Raw genomic sequence first — 19,924 nt, 5'->3', positions numbered from 1 at the left:
AAGAGTTTAGTGGTGCTTGTGCTAGGCTAGCGCATGTCTATGGTACCTAGTAGCCTGCATTAAAAACAGTCTGACCCACCTGAGGCAAATCACTCATAACACCAGACAACCTTATATTTAAGCAGAATCAGCTTCCTGGTTGTAAGCTACGAAGCGGTGGAGTGATCTGCTAGGTTACCGGATCTACAATAGTTTGTTTACCTGTGGCCGGCGTTACTACACGTGGAATTTACAAAGGAGCTTTCTACAAATCAGATATGGCAATGTTTGACTACCCGATGATTTTGAAGAGGTTTTTAATGCAGGCTACCAATCACCATAGACATGCGCTAGCCCAGCCCTAGCCTAGCACCACTAGACTCTTCAAATATAAGGACTGCATGAAGAAAAAACATCTCCAGAAATCAACAACACTCTGGATAACAAGAAAATGAGGCCCTATGCAATTTTTATGCAATTTCTCCATCTGTGAGATCAGTAAAGTATCATCTTATCTTATCTTATCTTATCTTATGTCAAAAATCCTGAAATATCCCTTTAAGATTGAATACAATAATCCTGATGACAGTCAATTTCTTTTTTTCAGAATTATATATTGGCATGCAGTCAGTGAACAAAATAAATGTACTACAACCATGGTGCATGACATCACCCAACACTGTTTGTAGATCCATGAAACTAGTGGTAGTACTAGTAAGTGCTAGACGATCGGTTATTTATTGTTATTTGTTCATTGTAACAAGTGATGTATATGTGTCAGGTGTTTGCTGTTTATTCATGTGCCTGTTATGTTGTATCTTTCTGACCTTCAACCTGCCCGTAGGATTAAAGGTGAACATTTATGGATGCTTTTATTCATGTTGGCCTGGCACAATGTTAATGAATGTGCACTGTAGCATATTCAAGCTGGTTCATGAGACAACCTTCTGCTACAGGAGCAATATGCCGCTCATTTACCACCTAAATCCACTGCTGACAGAGAGTGAGGAAGAGAAGAAGTTGATATGAAATGTGGTAAGCTAAAGTGCCATGGCAACTGGTCAAGAGTCCAGAGAGAAGGAATGTGTCTAATGAAATGTAACAATACCAGCCCGTCTCTGCTCCCCTCTCTCTCTCCCCCCCCCCCCTCCTTGCTATAGCAACTGAATCACTAAAGTGTGTTTTATGGGTGAAGTGCTGAAGCTCCACGGCTGCTTTGTTTAGATAGATTTTGGGACATGTTTGTGTTCGGATTCCCGATGCTGGAAAACCAATATTTAGGAGTTAGCTTGTGCTTTTCTAAATTCATTTGAGCTCTATCACTATTACATGCTTTAATATGCTGCGCACAGATACTATCGCATAAGCACAACCCCTCAAGGGTCTTTTATGTGATGACAAAACTCTTTTCACCGGTAGCACAAATTTTGGCCTTCCTCCTTAAGCACATATTATACACGGCTTTACTATATGAGAAGACAAGGTCCCTGGAGTGAATAGGATTCCAATTAACGGCAAGTGCGAACCTTGTGGCGTGCACACCATATTGTTATCATTAAGAAGTCATATGGAAGGTTTAGAAAACATACTTGATGTTTGCTTGATACTGCATTTGTAGGTAAAAAGAAAGTAAAAAAAAAAAAAAGTTTATTTTCAAAGTCGGTCTGATCTGGTGTTAAACCTTAAGCACAAAGATGCATTTATTTGAGGAAGTATCTGCAATAACTGGCAATAACGGCACACTGAGAGTTTCAGAAGTAAATGAAAGAACAGATTACTTTCCTCGCTCAAAAAAGAATGTGCAAAGAACATCACAGCCACCTCTGTTCTTCAAACTATTATGATGCTAATATCGCCACTCCCAACAAAGAGACAATACTAATGAGACCGACGCTCTACCGGCACTAAAGAGAAAAAGTACGCAGGCATTGTTCAAACTACAAGACAGAGGGCGATGCCAGCGGAGAGGTGGCGCAGGCCTGCTAACACGTTCACCTGAATTATGCACAATCCATTGTCCTCAAATATCATAAACCACAGCACAAACAAGCCACCTCCCGTCAAACGCGGGACCAAATTATTATTTATGTGGCGGCAAAAGCTGTGCAGAACAATTAGTCATATTTGGATGCCGAAATTAATTGAGAGAGATGCAGCGGACAACAAAGGCAGCGCTTTGTCTCTCCCATCCATCTGACAGGGATAATTAGATATATGAAATTGAAATTCCTCACTGGGGGGTCCTGTTGACAACACAATTTGGGATTTTTTTTCTTTTGTGTTCATGCTAATGCTAATTTGGACGTTGTGTTTTTGCTAGCCGTTAAAAGCCCGACTCGCATCACCAGCTCCTCTGCCTGATGTCGAATAGCTGCCATTTTTATGCCACTTATACCTGTAATTTGACTCTTTTCAAGGAGGAAATGTTTTGTTATGTGTGTCTATGCTTGGTTAGCCAGCCGGATTTGTTTTATATGATATGAAGCAATAACGGAGGACATTGTGGTTTCAGAGGAATCATGCCACAAACCTAGACAAGGCTTGTCTGTGAACTCTGTGTGAAATCTGTGACATTAATAGATGCAGAGCACTCAGTTCACGTCAGAGAAACAAGGTAGTACAGGACTTGTTCTCTTTTGCAACTAGACTTTTTAATACAATATCTTCAGCCTTTATACAAAAACAGTGAGATAGAACCAACATAAATCATTTTCTCATTGGACCAAACCACATTTTTTGAAACAAACCTTTCAATATAAAAAAGTATATGGCAGCAATAAAGAGAAATAGAATCAAATCAAATGTGATAAGATAAATGAAATGTAAAAGGGTGCGTGAATGGAACCGTAAAGAGCCTTGTGTCTAATGTTTGCCACATTGGCTCCTGAATGAAGCTCTAATTACCCACTGGTATTTGGTGCCAGTGTTCCCAGCCCCTGGGCCCGCTGCAGTGAGCGTCCGCGGAGCAGCTGCCTCAAACACTCACAGGTACAAGATGGGCTAATAGTGTGGCCACATGGGAGCACATGAAAGAGCAGGAAACTGCTGCCAGAAGCCCGGAAAGGATTCATGTAAAGGACATGTAGATATGGGAGGCAGGGACGAGCACGCCCTCTGGATTTGGGTTACCCATCTCTCTTTGTGGTCAATGGTTACTTTAGTGCTTTTTTCTTAATATATATTTAGAATAACAGTAATTTTGTATAATATAATAATGTAATAATATAACATTTCCATTTCATTACATCAGCTACCAAATGTCACCTCAACATAAATATTCTTTAGTGATTCTCCTGAAAGTTGTATTTTAGGAATACTAGAAGACTGGTACACAGCCAAATCTGTAGAGATGTTCTACTTTATCTGTCTGGGATGAATTTTCCATAAAAGCTCAGAGGGCGGGACGGGAACGTGATGCAATCCCGTCCAGACCATCCTGAACAACAGGAATTCCCACAAGCTGGATAAACATGTGGGATATGGACAGATCCGTATACGCAAACATTTGTCTGCTCTTAAAACATGCATTGCATAAAAGTGCATCTGTATATACTAGCTGCTCAAAAAAGCAAATGTATATATTTTGTATTACTTTTTTGCAGTAACTTGACATTTTAAAATCCTTGGTTTATTCTGTTGACTGTGAACTGATAATTTGGTTTCTATTGTGAGTCGACTATTTTCTCTGCATTTTATCTCCATCAAACGGTCAGCAAAAGTTTTCAAGGCTAATTATGTGCAGTATAGCATATACACAAGACTATTAGACTATTAGACTATTTGATCAAGTCCATAGTGACAACTTGGACAAAACATGTTCTGGATGAGAAAGGGAATGAGGCGAAGGAGACGGAGGAGTTTTTTTTTTACAAGTGTTGAGGTGCCTTGTTTTTCTTCGACGGCTATGTGTCACTGGTTGATGGTTCACGAAGGACCGCAATAATATGGCAGGGCCGTAACTATGGTTTGCTCCAACTGGGAACTGTGCTTGTCTTATTACATTGAGACCTGCTGTCCAAGGAACTGACCTAAAAAAAAACACACACACATTTGAATATTGCCTGCAGTGGCTCTCAATTGGTGGTTTCAAATTTCCATGTCTTTAGCTAGGTCTGCTCTGGTTTAGTTCTAGCTTAGTCTTGGCCTTCTGATCAAGTCCCGCTTAACCCTGGTATGGGCCTCATCTAATATTTCCTAATTTTCATGCATTTATTCATTCATTCATTCATTTCATACATGTCCAGATAAGTAGATCTAGGCTCAAGCCACATCCCCAAAGTGGTGCTCGCTGAAAATCACTGTCTTTCCCTGCTTTATCTTGCCTATATATTTCTTTCAGCGTCTCAGTGTCTAGTGTTTGCACAAAAGCAGCCATCTTTCAGCCTGGCATATACACATCAACATTTCATATGTAATTACTGTGAATCAAGTCTTTGTGCATGGTTCGCTCATAAAACAAGAGCGAAAGGACATCGTTATGCTGGTGGGCCACCTCGCTAAAACGCTCCACTGACAGAAAATGAAAAGCTGTAATTCCTCCGGTGAAGTGAAGTCTGACTTGTCTGAGTAAAGCACTTCCTATCCTTTTGTTCGGATCTCAAAGGAATTATAGAGGCGAGAGTTAGATATGGCTGTTAATAAGACCAGCGGGGCCTGACCAGATGTATGTCAAAGTGATTTAGACCATGACAGTTATATTAAACTAATAAAACCAAGAGACTTCAATGGCTGCATGCATTGTGTTGTGTCCTTTAGGAATGTGGAAAACGCTCCACTTTCTCTGACTGTGTTTGAGCTTCTAGTGGGAAAAGTAGCAGTTTGTAGTCGCTACGGTTCATTTGCCAACCCCAAAACACTTACATAAGCATTTGTAAATATTAATATTGGAACTAAGCAGGAATCCTTAAAGGTTTTTCTTTTTTCTTTTGGCCCTTTTAACAGAGCCGGGCCCAATATTGGAACACTGTGGAAAAGTTCAATCATAATCTTTATCATGAAAGTTTTGTTCATCTCATTCCTGATGCAGTCAAGCTTGGGACTTGCTGTTTTAGGCGCACAAGCATATCTTTATATCTCGTGCTTTTGTCTGAAACTGAAATAACATGTGCCCGCTCCTTCTATAGCTCACCAACAGACAAGTGAATAGGACGCAGAGGTATAGAACAGGTCTTTGCTCGGGGAGGGAGGGAGAGGGAGTCTTGTGCATGGAGATCAATGGGCTAATAAAACAAATCGATCGAATGAAACCACAGAAAAAAGTGAAGTCATTAATTTGCAGAGACAGGATGATCCCAGCGACCACACTCATTGATTAGAAATGAGGTTTGTGCAGAACCTTCAGGGGGTATCATATTAGTGGAGGGAAACAATGCACAGGATTTAAAGGGGGGGGGGGGGGGGGGGGGTATGCAGAGCCGGTGGGGCGTCGCTTTTCTTTGCTGTACCAATGCAGAGAATAGGTTAACGCTTGGATCAATGGGCTCTTCAGCATAACTCCATAGAGACGATGACACTGCGGCTCTGTTTGTTCTCCAGTGCACTGTCAACACTCTATATGTGCAGGTGTGAGGGTTTTCTCCCTATGAGCGCAAGTCCATTGATTTTTTTTTTAACGCATGTTTTTCAAACCAAGTGTACTCAAGCATGATTATGATATTGAATACATCATAGCGTACAAAGAGGTCTGCAAACAAGGTCAGGGGTGAAAGCTAATGTTCCATTTTTATCAATATTATTATTGTTAATCATGATTTGAAATCAATGTTATTGGCTTGAGTTATACACATTGCGGCCCATAACGTTGTAGTGCACTTTAAATGGATTGCATATGGACCCTACTCCTCATAAACCAGACCGCTTTGGAGCTTGCTAGGTTTACTTGCAAATATTGAGGCTTGTTGTTCAAAATAAAGTGTGCAGGTAAAGTACTTACAATATAAAATCATAAATTACAATTATTATTATTTTTTTATCCAAACATTAGTAGCCAGGAATAGAACAAATGATTCAATCAAAACTTAATTCTGGACACCAAGTGTGCACTGTGTAAAGCCTGTGACTCTATGAGAAGTCTCACTTGGAACGCACAGTATTTGACTGTGAGACTTCATTGACTTCAAACTTTACTCTTATTTTTTCTGATCCCCAAACCAGGCCAGCCCAATATCACCAAAGTTTCCTATCACTCAGGGTTCATCCAATCTGCAGACACAGCATAGCTTTTCTGTGGCCGTTCGAGAAAGAGAGGAGAGAAAAGCAGGTGATGTGAGATTGACGACTTAAATACTTCATCAATCAATGCTGCAGCCAATGTGTTGTTTGGTGATTGGTGGAGAATTCAGGCAATCCATCTTTTCTACACTGCAACTGGCATTCGAGATTCTCCTCAGGTTCTCCATAGGGCCTTTATTTATTTATTTCCAAGGTTAACCAGTGTTGTATGTTTGGTTTTATTGTGTGGAGGTCAGAGGTTGGCAGGTCCATGTTAGGCTGCCACCTGTTATTACTGTTGGTCATACATGTTCAAAGATCTACCAGGATAAACATACAAAATGCAATTAATGTCTGCAATGTTCCACAGTATATTTCAGCTATATAAAGCACACTTAAAAACTGACTGTATTGTATTTAAAAAAATGTGGTCCTTTAGTTAACCAGGAAAGTCCCACTGTGATTAGGAATATCATTTCCATGGCAGCCCTGGCCCCAGACGGGAACCTATTGTACATATTTTTTGTGGTAAGGGAAACCGGAGAACCCAGAGGAAACCTACACAGACTTGGGGGTGAACATGCAAACTCTGCACAGAAAGTCCAGGTGGGAATTGAACCTGGGACCTTCTTGCTGTGAGGTACGAGCGCTAACCGCTGTGTACATCTTTTGTCTTGAATTCTGCCTCCACGTGGTTACAGAAAGTCTAGACCTCTGAGCTTTCTCGATTAAAATATATCCCTTTTGCCGTGGCCTCAGGCTAGTGATAGAATAACTATGCAATGGGGATAGCAGCATTTAGCTCCTTAAGGAGTTGGCATGTTGTCTTAGACAGCCACTCACGGATAAGTCAACAAAACCCTGTATAAATGGAGAGAAAGAGCAGGAAGAGATGTAAAAAGTGCTTGGCCTGAGAGGGGGGTCTGATCCCACACTGTGAAAAAAACCTTCGCTTTTCACACTGAGCAGCGTTTTCATGCTAAGCCCCGAGCTTGAACCAAAATCCTCTCGCTTATCCTCAAATCCGAGATGAAATACTGTCAGATGTAGTGTGATCCGGGGAATTGGGTGTAAGACTGACGGAGACATTGGAGTGACTGATACTGATGTGTGTGTGCTAGATGTATGGACAGGAGGAGGAGCTGTAGTGTGAGTGAGGGGAGGAGATTTAATACAAAGATTTGTCAGAGGCGCAGTGAATGAGTCATGTTGATTTGATGGTCAGTAACCAAGAACCCAGCTATAATGAATCATACGGACTTTCAGATGTAGCTACACCTCCGCATATAAAACTGCTTTTATCGCTGCTTCCTTTGTGTGGTATAATTTCCTGTTTTAAGCATCTCTTTTTGGGTGCTGTACATAGTTATTATGTGTCATTGTGGCTCCGGTGTATGTTATGTTGTCTGATGTTTTATGTGGTACTATTTGGGGTGATATTCGAAGGGCGTGTGCGTCGCTCATTTCTGAATCGCTCTAAGGCACGGCCAGGAAATGGGAGTCCTGGCATTTTGTTTTGCATCAGTGCCCCCCTTTATTAGAGAGGAACAGAATCAGCATAGAATAATAATTGGAAAATTGTAAGCTTGCTTTCATTATAATTAGCGAGATTGCAGGATGCAATAATCCAATTATTTTACTTAAAAGCAACTTTCCTTATTTCACTCTGCGATGTTTTAACCCTAACTCACTAGCGTGGCTTAGGCTGCTCCAGCTTGTCCCATGCTAACATGTAAACAGCAGCATGCTTGAGTGTACACCGACAGCTGAACTAAGACTGACATATGAACACCATTTAGTCCCCCTAACACACATAAAACATGCTCGTACGCAGCCCCCAACAACATACAAATAATTGAGTCAAATCTCCTGCAACATTAAGTTTAATGTGTTTGACATTCGGTGGCAGGAAACGGTGGGCTACGAGCTGGAGGTTTGGAGAGTTTAGGCTTTCTTCAATCAGGGCGCCGCGAGGCTTCGGCTTCATTTTACAAGCACCGCGCAAAAGCCAGCGCCGTCCGAGCTAATTAGCACTGTAGCGAATGGAGGCAGGTCATGGCTCTCCGAGGAACGGTCCGCAGAAAGGTCACGGCAGGTCAAACCCCTAGTATGGAATGATATAAACAATCATCTATAGACCACAAACCAATCAATCCCTTTTAACACTATCCACTTCCTGGTTGGCTGATCTCGGAGGTCAGGGGGGTCAATGTACAAAAAGACAACTGAGGCGGAGAGGTTTGGAATGGAGCACATACCACTGATTAGCTATTCATTCATTTTTGGCAAGTCAATACTTTTCCTTTTAAAAATCCTATGCGAAAGGACAAGTCATGTAGGACAATAAAGTAATGTCAAGTTCCATGTATTCACTGGCCTTTTTCGATCCCAGCACCAAGAAAGTCGCTCTTTCGATCACTTTAACCAACAGGTTGAACGATGCACTGTGTAAGAGTAAATAAGCATATGTTAGAATAGCATTTTTTTATTCCTTTTGTGGATCAAATTAATGTGAATGCAGCTAAGTGTCAGCGTGGAGTTGTGAAATTGGAGAAAGAGAACAGAAGAGAAAGTCTGTGCTCCAGGTTTTTTTCTTTTTTTTTCTGTGTGTATATGGGGGGCAGTAAGATGGAAACCAATGCTGGAAGAATTGAATTACCAGGGCCTTTTCTCATTATCATTTAGCCCTCTTTTAAGCCCCACCAAGTGCAAGATGATGTTCCCATGACCCCAGTGCACAATACACACACATATTATTCAATCCAGCACACATGAAATTCCTGCAAATAAAAACCTTTGTGCTCGGCAACAGCTAATTATTTGACAGATTGGCCCCCTTCTGGTTCAGGTTACAGTGTGGAGCAGCGGCCATGTTATAGTGCCATTCACATACACAGCACTCGCCCGGTCACCCCAGTGAAGAGAAAATCCCAAAGGGCCTCATTCTTTTCAAGAGATTATATATTTCGGGTCCCCACCTCCTCCGCCATCCTCCCTCCCACCAACCATCTATCCATCCAAAATCAGGGAAGCGTGTTGTGTGCACCGGTGGTGGTGGGGGGGGTGAGGAGGGGGGCTCGTGTGTCACTGACATTTAATTTTGTAGTTTAAAGAGAAGGGCTCAAGCAAAAAATAGTAACGCTGCACTGTGAGAATAAGTCTGAGGACGGCTCAAGAAGCAACAGTAAAAGGTATAAACTCAACCAAAAAAAAAGAAAAGCGGACTCTATGGCACTGTCATTGTATTTTGATTAGGTGTGGCTCTGCAAATTTACCATATTAATCTTGTGGCTTAAACTCCTTTCATCCACCAACAGTCATGCCTGTGTAATTAAATACCACGTTTTCCGGACTGTAAGTCGCTCCGGAGTATAAGTCGCACCAGCATGGAGGCGTAAATGCACCATTGACAAGCCTCTCCCGGCATCACGTTGTTCAAGCTCTCATTTGCAAACTCATTCCTCTAGCTGTGGCTCTAACTTTTAGCCCGCGATTAGCTTTTTTTGTTTTCTTCATTGCAGTAAGAGTAACCTCCGCTTTTCGCCAGTCCCTCACAAGTGTCTCACTCTCTCCAAACTTTCTTTCTGCTGCTCAATTACCTTTTTTTTAAAAAATCTTGAGTGGTACAGGAGTAGCAGATACTAGTACACAAGCCTAGAGCACCCGCTAGCAGCTGTCAGTGTGAAAATAACATACATTGTGGGATTATAAATCGCACTTGAGTATAAGTCACACCCCCAGCCAAACTATGAAAAAAAGAGTGACTTATAGTCCGGAAAATACGGTAATGCAACAATTTTTAAGACACTACAGATGAATATTTTTTTGTTTTAAACATTTTGTAAATTACTGAGTGTTGCAACTCTTTTATTTATTTTATTTTTTTCAATTCAACTTTATTTGTATAGCACATGTAAAACAACTACAATCGACCAAAGTGCTTCAAAATAACAGCATGTCACATAGAAATACACTACAAGTAAAAGATAATGTGCAATATGGAAATAAGACATTTTCTGTGCAAAAATGAGAAAGAATAATGGTGTGCGTGTGCCCTCCGCTGGCAGCAAGGGGAACTATCATGTATGAACTAAAGATACAAGCTGCCATTTTTAGCCAAAAGCATATTAACAAATGTATGGTGCCGTGATAAACCCGGTATGAGTGCAGAGGAGCTCAGAGTCCAGTGGTGGTTTATGGCTCAAGATAAAGCTGAGGACACTTCCATATTTACGCCACGAAGGGCAATACAGATCGGATTGCTTCTGCAGTAAAAGAAGAAAAGAACCAAAATAATTACTCAATAAACGCCTGAATTAAGCAAACATTACAGGGAATATTACATGGATATATTTTTAATTATATCTTATACCATAAATAATAGGAAATAATCCTGTTAATTAGACAGAGTAGCTGATACAGAAAATGGCCCAGTAATTACAGATATTAATCATAAACCAGTTCAAAACATCTGCAATGCAACATTAAGCCAATTTATGATGAACGAACACAACCACAGCATTAAAACATAAAACGATGACACAGTAAAATAGCATTACAAATACCACTTCCCCAAAATACCAACAGGGGATACGGGTAAGCATTAGCAGATCAAAGTTCATGCCGTTGGCTGAGATTCAGTTCACTTACAAGAGTTTGTCATTAGTGCTTGGACATGGACCACCAAGATAAATGCCAACACATGTTTAAATTATCTGGAGAGCAATGGCATTTTCCTTCAGCCCTTCTTTCCCATAACAATCTTTACTGACCTAATGCCTCTCATTTAAATGCGAACTTCATAAAAAATTTTTTAAAAAAACAGTGAGATATTACTCATTTGCACATTGCTCAGACTCATTGTGGACTTCAGATTTGTACACAAAGCTCATTCACTCTCGAGTCACTGAATCATTATATTATCAATAAGCCCACAGTAGTACATCACAGTTCTACCTATCAGGTGTTAAGCTGCAACTGTAATCATAAAAGATAGTACAGCTGCATGTAACAAGAGCGGACCTGAACTCAAGCACAAGGGTTAGAGACAGACAGTAGTCGAGACATCCATGGCACCATAGGTTTACAGAACCGAAATACTGAACTTGTGAAGGAATTGATATCATATATTGACACATCTGGAAAGTGAAAGTAGGTCTTTTAAGATTTGAAGGAACCCATAGAGAAACAGTTTGTAAGCATTGCATCAGTCGATCAGCCATTTTAAATCAATGTTTACTCCTCAATATGAAAAGTGTGGCTTTCTATCAACAATCAAACTCCCCGTATGCCCTTGAGAATTACACCTGGTAGGGCAAGCACAAGTATTCATACTAAAATTACTACTGAGAAGAGTTTCCCTGCCACTGCATCTGTACTGCATGCTGGAGTTGTTGCAGGGCTGTGGAGTGGTGCGTGGCTGAGATGCATGTCTACAGTGCTCACCTGGCATGAACCCAAGCGAGTGGAGCCTGGAGTATTCATTGCTCAAACCTGGGTGAAGGTCATGGGGACCAGCCCTTCCCTGCCTCACTCCCCAATGAGCAAACATATGGCAACAGAGCACCTTGAACATGTTTGGATGTCCAAAACTACATGTCTTTTTTGGACTGGCACCACAAAGAGACAACAAAATAAAGTCAGTTAGAGGGAATTGTGGGTTAGACAGAGAGGGACCACTCATTTGATCCACCCAAGCGCAAGGTTTAGGACAAAGTAAAAGCAAGTAAACATAACTTTACACTTGAAATTGTTGATAGGAAATGTTTATTGTTGTCCGCTGTAACAAGCGCAGGCCCAGCCAGTCTAATCACTTCCACGTTTTGTCAGTGTTAAGCTCATTAGTGAGTGACCTAAAGGCATAGAGCAGGGTAAAAAAAAAAAAAAGAAAAAGTGCAGCTGCTTTTATGAAGGCAAAAAAAAAAGTTGGTATAATTGATGTTTTCTGCTCCAGGATAGCAAAAATAAACAGGTCACACTTTGATAATGGTATTGTGTGTAGGACATGTGTGTAGAGAGTGACATTGTGTAGTTGCCTTGGTTGGTGGTGAAGAGGTGAAGATGATGATGTTTTCTGAATGGGGGGGGGGGGGGTGTCTCTGGTGTCGGAAAGTCCAGCCCAGGTGGCGACTCAAAGGCCGACTTCATTAGCCTTAAAGAGGAAACAAAGGGAGATGCATGGTAAAGAAGTGCCATCCCTCATCTGCAAGGCCACCGCCTGACACATTAGGAATCTGTATGCTCAATTAAGCACTGGCAGGCTCATTTTTCCTCTGCCGCTCCCTCTCTGCCACTCGCTCCTGATCAAACACAACATGCCACGGCTATGACGGAGGATCAAAACAGCATTCACGCGCTATGTTTAAGGAGAATCGGGATATGGACTTTGGTAAAGTGTTCGCCTTACGTTTGAGTAAGTTTATCTATCGCTTTATTGTTTTACAGGAGGAACGTCCAAGGCATGACAGCACCACAATCTGTTTGAATCCTGATACAATGTGTAAGTACTGCAAATCTTTGCTTTGAAATAGTATAAATATGTATATACACTTTGGAATAGAGAGGAGTTCGGTGTGAAATAAAATGAATATTTAAAATGAATCCAGGGTGTCATAGATTAGTCATACACACGCTGTAAATATAGTTGTGATATACAATGTATTTTGACATTTGCACAAGTGAAACTCTTATTAAATGATGTTAAGACAAACAAACTGAGTGCAAATGCCTTTTTAAGATAAATGTTCGAAAGAGAACAGTTTCGGTCTTGACCCCAGTATGCAAAGCCACACATTGCTAAACACACACAGGCTTAGAGTGGCCCAGGCTCACACCAGCTTGCAGTGAAAAATGACAATGTGCCGCACAGTGACCCTGCAGTGGGAGGTGTGGGGTGGTGGTCCCGGAACTGCAGGTCAATGAGATACGCATCAGCCTTTGATTAACGAGTGGAGATGGGACGCTCTTTGAAAATCGCAAGGGTCACGGCTTCAGAGGTCTCCAGCTCGACACTTCGCCACACTTCGCAGGAACAACTTCTCTGCGAGACTGGCCACGCCCACTTTGTCCACTCTTGCTCTTCTCTCTTGTTGAGGTGTACGGGACAGATGAAAAATGGCACGCAGCTGGCGGAGCACTTCCTCTCCTCTGGCCGGGGACATGAGTTCACCGCGCTGACAGAGACCCACACACCTACATTCATGAGGGCTCTCCTCAAGTCACCCAGGGCTCTCCGGACACTCAGCCCACACTTTAGATGCATTACAATGTCGTTAGTTTCTACAGTCAAATGAACATGGTGTTTCAGCAATCCGGAGAAGTCACGCAATCATGGGAGTACTGTCTGAGTAGCTTTATTTTTATTTATGCAATTGTTAAATTGTCAACAAACTTTGTCAGATGGAATAGACAAAACAATAGGGGGGAAAAGTCATTTCAAATACAGAGAAATAATTGACTTTTCCTCATTTAAATAAGTTGCGAATTCAGGTACTTCACATGCATGTATTTCAGTGATAATATTTACCTGTAAATAAATCTCACTGTAGTAGGGCTGGGCGATATATAGATATTTAAGATAAATCGATATTTTTTTTTTATGAGATATGGAATTAGACCACATTGAGTTAACAAAAAGAAAGAGATAATCTCAAGCTGATTTAAAAATAATAATAATAAAAATAGTCTTAAACTGAGCACTTTATTTAGCATCTCTTTAGTTATCTCTCGCGATCACAAGCTTCTTGCTTCAGCCTACTCCTTTTGAGCATCTATGACTATGTTTAATATGTATTTGTGAATTAGGAAAATGTAGCTGCTCAAAAAACAAACTAAACTTTATATATAAATGCTGCCCTTGGATAAAATAGCCTATAAAATAAAATAAAATAGGTTAGCCTTTTTCTAAGATACTTTTTTTAATTTAACGTGCACCTTTGGAGCTTTGTTATACAGTGTTTATGTTTACAATTTATAGTGAGTTTTCAATAAAACTACTCGTATTTGGCCTAGACTTTGACTTAACATTTCATTTCACAGCTCTCACTCTGCAGAAAAAGTATTGGGATATATATCGTATATCAATATTCAACCAAAATATATCGGGATATGACTTTTGGTCCATATCGCCCAGCCCTACACTGTAGCGTATTGTGCCGTCTTGTGTCGGTAAATTACCTTAAAACAGAACATGAAAACTTTGTTCTCATATAAACAGAACAGACATTTCAGATAATACGTAAAAGCAAGAGCTCTAGTTACCTGCAGTTACATAGGACATAATTATCAGGTAGTGTTGTCATCAGTTTGAGCCGTGCACTTGCTCTATACAATCCCCTTCTTCAGTCCTACTTTGACTATCATGAGCCTTGGAATCCAAAGAAATGCAACACCTTTTTAAATATGCTACTCTCCTTTGTGCAGCCATGGGTTTGATGTAAGCTTTATTGGCACTTGAGAGTCCTGCTATAGTCAGATTTAGAGTGCGGCGAAAAAAAAAGAGGTGCTAATCATAATGCTGAGCTAGCCTTGTTGAGCTGCTAATTACCTCCATTATAAAGATGCAGAGGGTCCCATCAGCGCATATGTGTGTGCATGTATTTGTGTGTGCGCTTGTACTCGTGTGGTCCGCCCTGATTAAGCGGAGGATTAGCAGCGCCGTCCCGAAGAGGGAGGTGATCAGGGGCCGAGCAGGGGGGGGGTGCAGTGGGGGGTGTTTGGGGGGGCTGTTGTGGGGTGGTGTCCCCCTCCTGGAGACGAGCCCTGACCTTCTCATTTCATCCTCATTAGTATCTCATGTCAACAGAGCAGCCACTCTTTAATCATCTGCTATCATCCCAGGGCTCGCAAATAAACAGGACAAATAAATACCCAAGTTAGCTGGAGGGCTATTGTGACACACAGAGGTATTAGCATAAAAATAAAAAACGGTATCCTATTTAGAAATTTGATGCATTTTGATGAATACATTTAAAAATTCTATTATTCTAGTATTATTTAATTCTATTATAAAATGCAATCACTGAAGCAAAGACAGTCAGATGTAAATGTATTTTGATACAGGAACATTTTGCATGTAATGAAATAAGGCACACACACAAAAAAAGCCTGTTTGTACTGATTTAAATGCATCCTTCAGCCTCAAAGTCAGAGGCCAGCTGACAACTTCACATGGTGTGTTATTATTACGAATGGTCAGAATCAGAGTTAAACATATTTATAGATCCTCAATGGGAAATTTGTCATAAGTCAGTTATTCAATCTAAAGAAAGGGGGAAAAATGTAGTATGAAAGAATAAAGTTAAATTTCAAACATGATATATAATCTAAGTAAAAATAGAATACCACTATTCTTGTCGAAACTAGACCACACGATAAGATCACAAAGTACAGTATGTATGCAAATTAAAATGTAGAATACACAAAATCCAAAAGGAATGATTTCCCTCTGATATATGGATTACAGACTTCCGAGCATGAATGTGTAAAGTGCAGTTATTTCACAGAAATGGTCCCTTTCTTATAAGCAGAACTTAGCTTTTTTGGCTATTATAGAAATGTGAAGTCATATTTTTAACAAACAGACAATTGAAGACAATATGAGGCAAACTCATGAGCACAGCATTGATTCTATTAGAGTACTCTGGGATGGCAGTGTGGCAGAGGTTGGGGCTGGCCTTGGTGCCACAGTGGAGCACAGCAGGTCGGGTGCAGAAGGTGGGGGGTATACTGGGGCTCAGGGTGCCAGCACAAATGAGCTCCATTCATTTCCACATTTTGGCATATGGTGGCCTATTGTCCTCGGCCACAGAAGCAGCAGTGATGCAATTTGTTGGCATGTTCCTGTCATTTTCACAAACTGCCCGTCCCACTGAGGCCTCGCCGGCCCAGACAAGCAAGGGCAGCATGTTGTTTGACTCGAAGCATGTGCACCTTGTTTGTGTCTAATCCCAAAGCAATGATAGTTGTGATCACACCTCAAATCATTGTACCACACACGTACTATGTGGCCTTGTGGACAAATATTTTTTTGTTTCTAGTAAAAGAAAGTCAAGTGTGTGAAACAAACAACAAGGCCACTAAGATGTAATCCTTTTGAAGATTACATTATGTATTATGTATTATCTGTGTCAATCCCTGTTTTCTTCATATAACAATAGCTTATCCCTGTTTACAGATTACTAATCTTATGCTGAGTACATCTCTCCTATTTCTCTCAAGGCACAAAAAAAAACATGTAAAAGAAAAATCATTGTTCTTTATAGTAATAATTAGAAGGGGAAAAAAACATAGAATACATCAAACTTGTATAGCACTTTTTTAGACACTCTAAGAAAACTGGTAAATTTTGAGTGATGATTTGCAGTGTAGTAGTGAGTCCGAGTTCCTTATAGGTTGTGAGAGTAAGATCCAGTAACAGCACCAGCTGTGATGGTGGTCACAGCAGAGTCACAGCATAACAGACGGCAGAGGCGGGTGACCAGGCAAAAAAACAATGTCCAGATCTTGAGGCAGGATCAAGATACCACTGGTCCCAGGCAAACTAACTTTTAATCTGAGTCTGGAGTGAGAAAGTCAAAAGGCACCAGTGTGATGCATCACACATCACACATCATGCCATGTGGCAGAATAAAATCATGTTAGAAAGATCAGAACAATGTGAGCACACTACAGTCTAGGTGAAAATGATTTGTTTTAGTGACCCCAGACGAGAGACGATGATGAGCCCAGACAGCATACTCATATTTAGAGTACAAACAAAAATAGTAAAAGTTTACCATATGTGAGAGTGAGAGTTAACTTGGTAGCTATGCCTTGCGTTTGTTCCTGGTTTCATATACCATGCATTTCCAGCTACTGTCTGACAAAGAGAGGAAGAAGTCTTGTTTAACTTCCCAAAAAAAGCAAACTTATGACATGAGCTGCACATTATTACCATGCAGCAGCAGAAAGAAAGTCTAGACATGAGTGCAATAAGGTCAGACGGAGGAAAACGTATGATCATGCACAAAACCATGCTATATGCAGTTGACAGACACTCTGATTGCTGAGGTCAAAGATCACTGAACCCATTCCACACTGGGGATGGTGTGCGTTGCATCCTCACTTCGCTGCATGGTGTCACTCAATATTTCGGCCATGGCTGTTGGAGGTTTCGGTCTCATTGTCCACCCAGCGTGTGGCCCAGTCTCAGAGGCACGATCCGGCCGCATGTTGAGATGGGTGGACTATCTAAATAAGCTCACCCCTGGAAGAAATCAACACAAGTCAACTCAACTCGGGACGCGCTGAAGATGGATGATGTGTGTGCTGGTTCCTGTAGGTGTAAAAGGCACACAGCCCTCAGAGACTCATTACACCCGTGTGCAGATTCATCATCTGTATTGAACTTTAGTGTTCTTTTACAAATATCAGGTGAATGGCTCCTGCGCTTCCATAACTCCTTCAAGCAGCCTTCTTGTCTTACCTCTTTCGTAATTTTTTTCGCCAATTTCTGTGGTCCCAGATTCAATCCTCTGACAGTGCGGGATTGAACCTTTCTGTGTGGAGTTTGCATGTTTCTCTGCCCGTATCTTGATGGGTTTCCTCCAGGTGCTCCAGTTTCCCCCATCAACTCAAATAGGTTCATCTTGCAGTCAGGTGATTCTGACCATCTTGGCTTGACATCTGGAGATGGGTTCCCGGGTTGCCCCAGCAGCAAGGAGCATGGGTGGATGGGTCAAAAGCAGAGGCCAGAATTCCCTACAGGGACAATAAAGTACGCCTTAAAGCAGGGGTAGGCGACGTCAGGCCCAGGGGCCAAATCCGGCCCTCCATACCTATTAAAGTATTCCCGCTTGGTCATATATAATGTTAAACAGTGATTCTCTACTGGTGGGTCGGGACCCAAAAGTGGGTCACGGAAGCATGTTCAGAGGGTTGCGAGTCTATAGGGAAGTTTTATTGAATATTTTCAGTCTGAAACTGCATGGAAACACTAACTGTGTCTGTTAAAATGAATGTTATTGGGTTGTTTTGATCATAATTTCAGTCTTAAAGGGAAATCTACTGCTTGTTCAAAAAACGTGCCTGGAAAATACAATATTTTATAGGATATATGACGAATTACAGTTTTATTTGGGTCCTCGCCTAATATCCGAGGGTAATGGTGGGTCCCAAAGCCCTGCCACTTGGTAGCCACTGATGTAAACATTGGCATTTGTAGAAAATGGTTCTTTACTTTTTGCTACAATGTTGAGGTTCGGCCCTTTGGTGTTTTGGCGATGATAAAAATCGGCCCACCGCAATGCACACTTGCCTACCCCTGCCTTAAAGGAACAGGCCACCGTTTTTCCATACTGAGATATGTTCTTGTATGAGCTTAGACGAGTTGATGCGTACCTGTCTGGTCTTTGTGTGCGCTCAGTCACACAAAACGAACAAAGATGTTGTTAGCATTTGGCCTCTCCCAGTGTATTCCTATAGCTCCAAACGGGGGTGAAGTTGGAAGCTACCACACTGTTCCACGGGCACGCACAAAGACCAGACAGGTACGTATCAACTTGTCTAAGCTCAGGTAAGAACATATCTCAGTATGGAAAAAACGGTGGCCTGTTCCTTTAACCTAAACCTGTTAACTTTCTGTACTTAGTTTTGTCCTTCCGTATTGTGTAAAAGCAGGCTGTTAGAAATACTTTAGGAAGGAGTTTCAATCACAAGTAGCAACTTAAAATAAAAAGTAGAGTAAAGTGTAGGACCTTTAAGTCTGAATGTCTCGCCCTGCTTCTCTTGTCTTATAAAGAAAGCCATGCACTATAAAACAGGATGGGAAAAAACATACACGCTCATCAACGTCCAGCAGCTTTGACCGACACAATAACAGTGCAATCCATCTCTGCTTCCATAAACAAACATTTACGTGGCTGTAATCAGTTCATCTAATACATCAGTCATACCTCCCTGACCTCAATCCTGCCCCCCGGCTCACCCCCCTCCCCTCCCCTTGTTCTTAGGACCCTCATGCTGTGGTAACTGAGACCCTCCTGGCCCCATCCTTAACCCCGTTTGTACCCCTGGACCTGCGCCCACCCCCCAGACCTGTCAGGATCCGGCTTCCCATGTCCGTCAGCGGGTGATGGATGAGGTGGAAGGTCGTCACCCCACTCTCCCGCGTTCAGCCTCCCATCAGCCATGCGCAAAAAAGGAGGCACAACTCCAACTCATACATTGGACAAACTGAAACCTCGCTTTCAACACTGTCATTTTGAAAGTCATTTCGCTATATCTGCCCGTCGTTTAGGTTTCTTTCATGGCATTACATTAAATTATTAAACATTACCAACATTAAGAATGAATTTATTCAACGCCATGAGCAGATTTTTATTTATTATCTTCATGTGCTGTTGAAGCTATGTTTGTAATTGACAAACAATTGGATTTTAGTTTTTAAAATAATGTTTACTGGGCAATAAAATCGGCTATATTTTCAGAAGAAGACATGGGGCTTCTTCTCACTCTTCTCGCCAAGACCAGAGGCAGATAGAGTGACTGACACTATAAATACTCATAAAAACAAACAATGCTCAATAGAGTGTATAGGCTCGCTGCTGACAGGAGCATACATCAATGTTATTTCCCGCTTTTGCAAAAATACCTAATTCTCCTTATTTAATCAAGCGGCTTTCTTGCCCTGGCCTCTCCGTCTGATTTACGACTCTCGTCTCCTTTATGAGTACCTGTTTTCATTTTCTTGTCTCTC

General features: G+C 41.4%; 1 long non-coding RNA gene across 1 annotated transcript in view; it reads left to right on the top strand.

The window, feature by feature from the left end:
- Positions 1-19,364, top strand: part of LOC306966390 — a 43,486-nt gene extending 24,122 nt beyond the window's left edge. Inside the window, exons 3-4 of the long non-coding RNA XR_013793103.1 lie at positions 12,634-12,688; positions 19,179-19,364. This is a non-coding gene — a long non-coding RNA (uncharacterized lncRNA). The remainder of the gene's footprint in view (positions 1-12,633; positions 12,689-19,178) is intronic.
- Positions 19,365-19,924: the final 560 nt, after the last annotated feature.

This window comes from Gobius niger (genome assembly GCF_951799975.1).
Source record: "Gobius niger genome assembly, chromosome: 8".
Classification (NCBI taxonomy): domain Eukaryota; kingdom Metazoa; phylum Chordata; class Actinopteri; order Gobiiformes; family Gobiidae; genus Gobius; species Gobius niger.
Note: the sequence above shows the minus strand (reverse complement) of the source record. Positions and strands in the feature narration are given on the sequence as shown.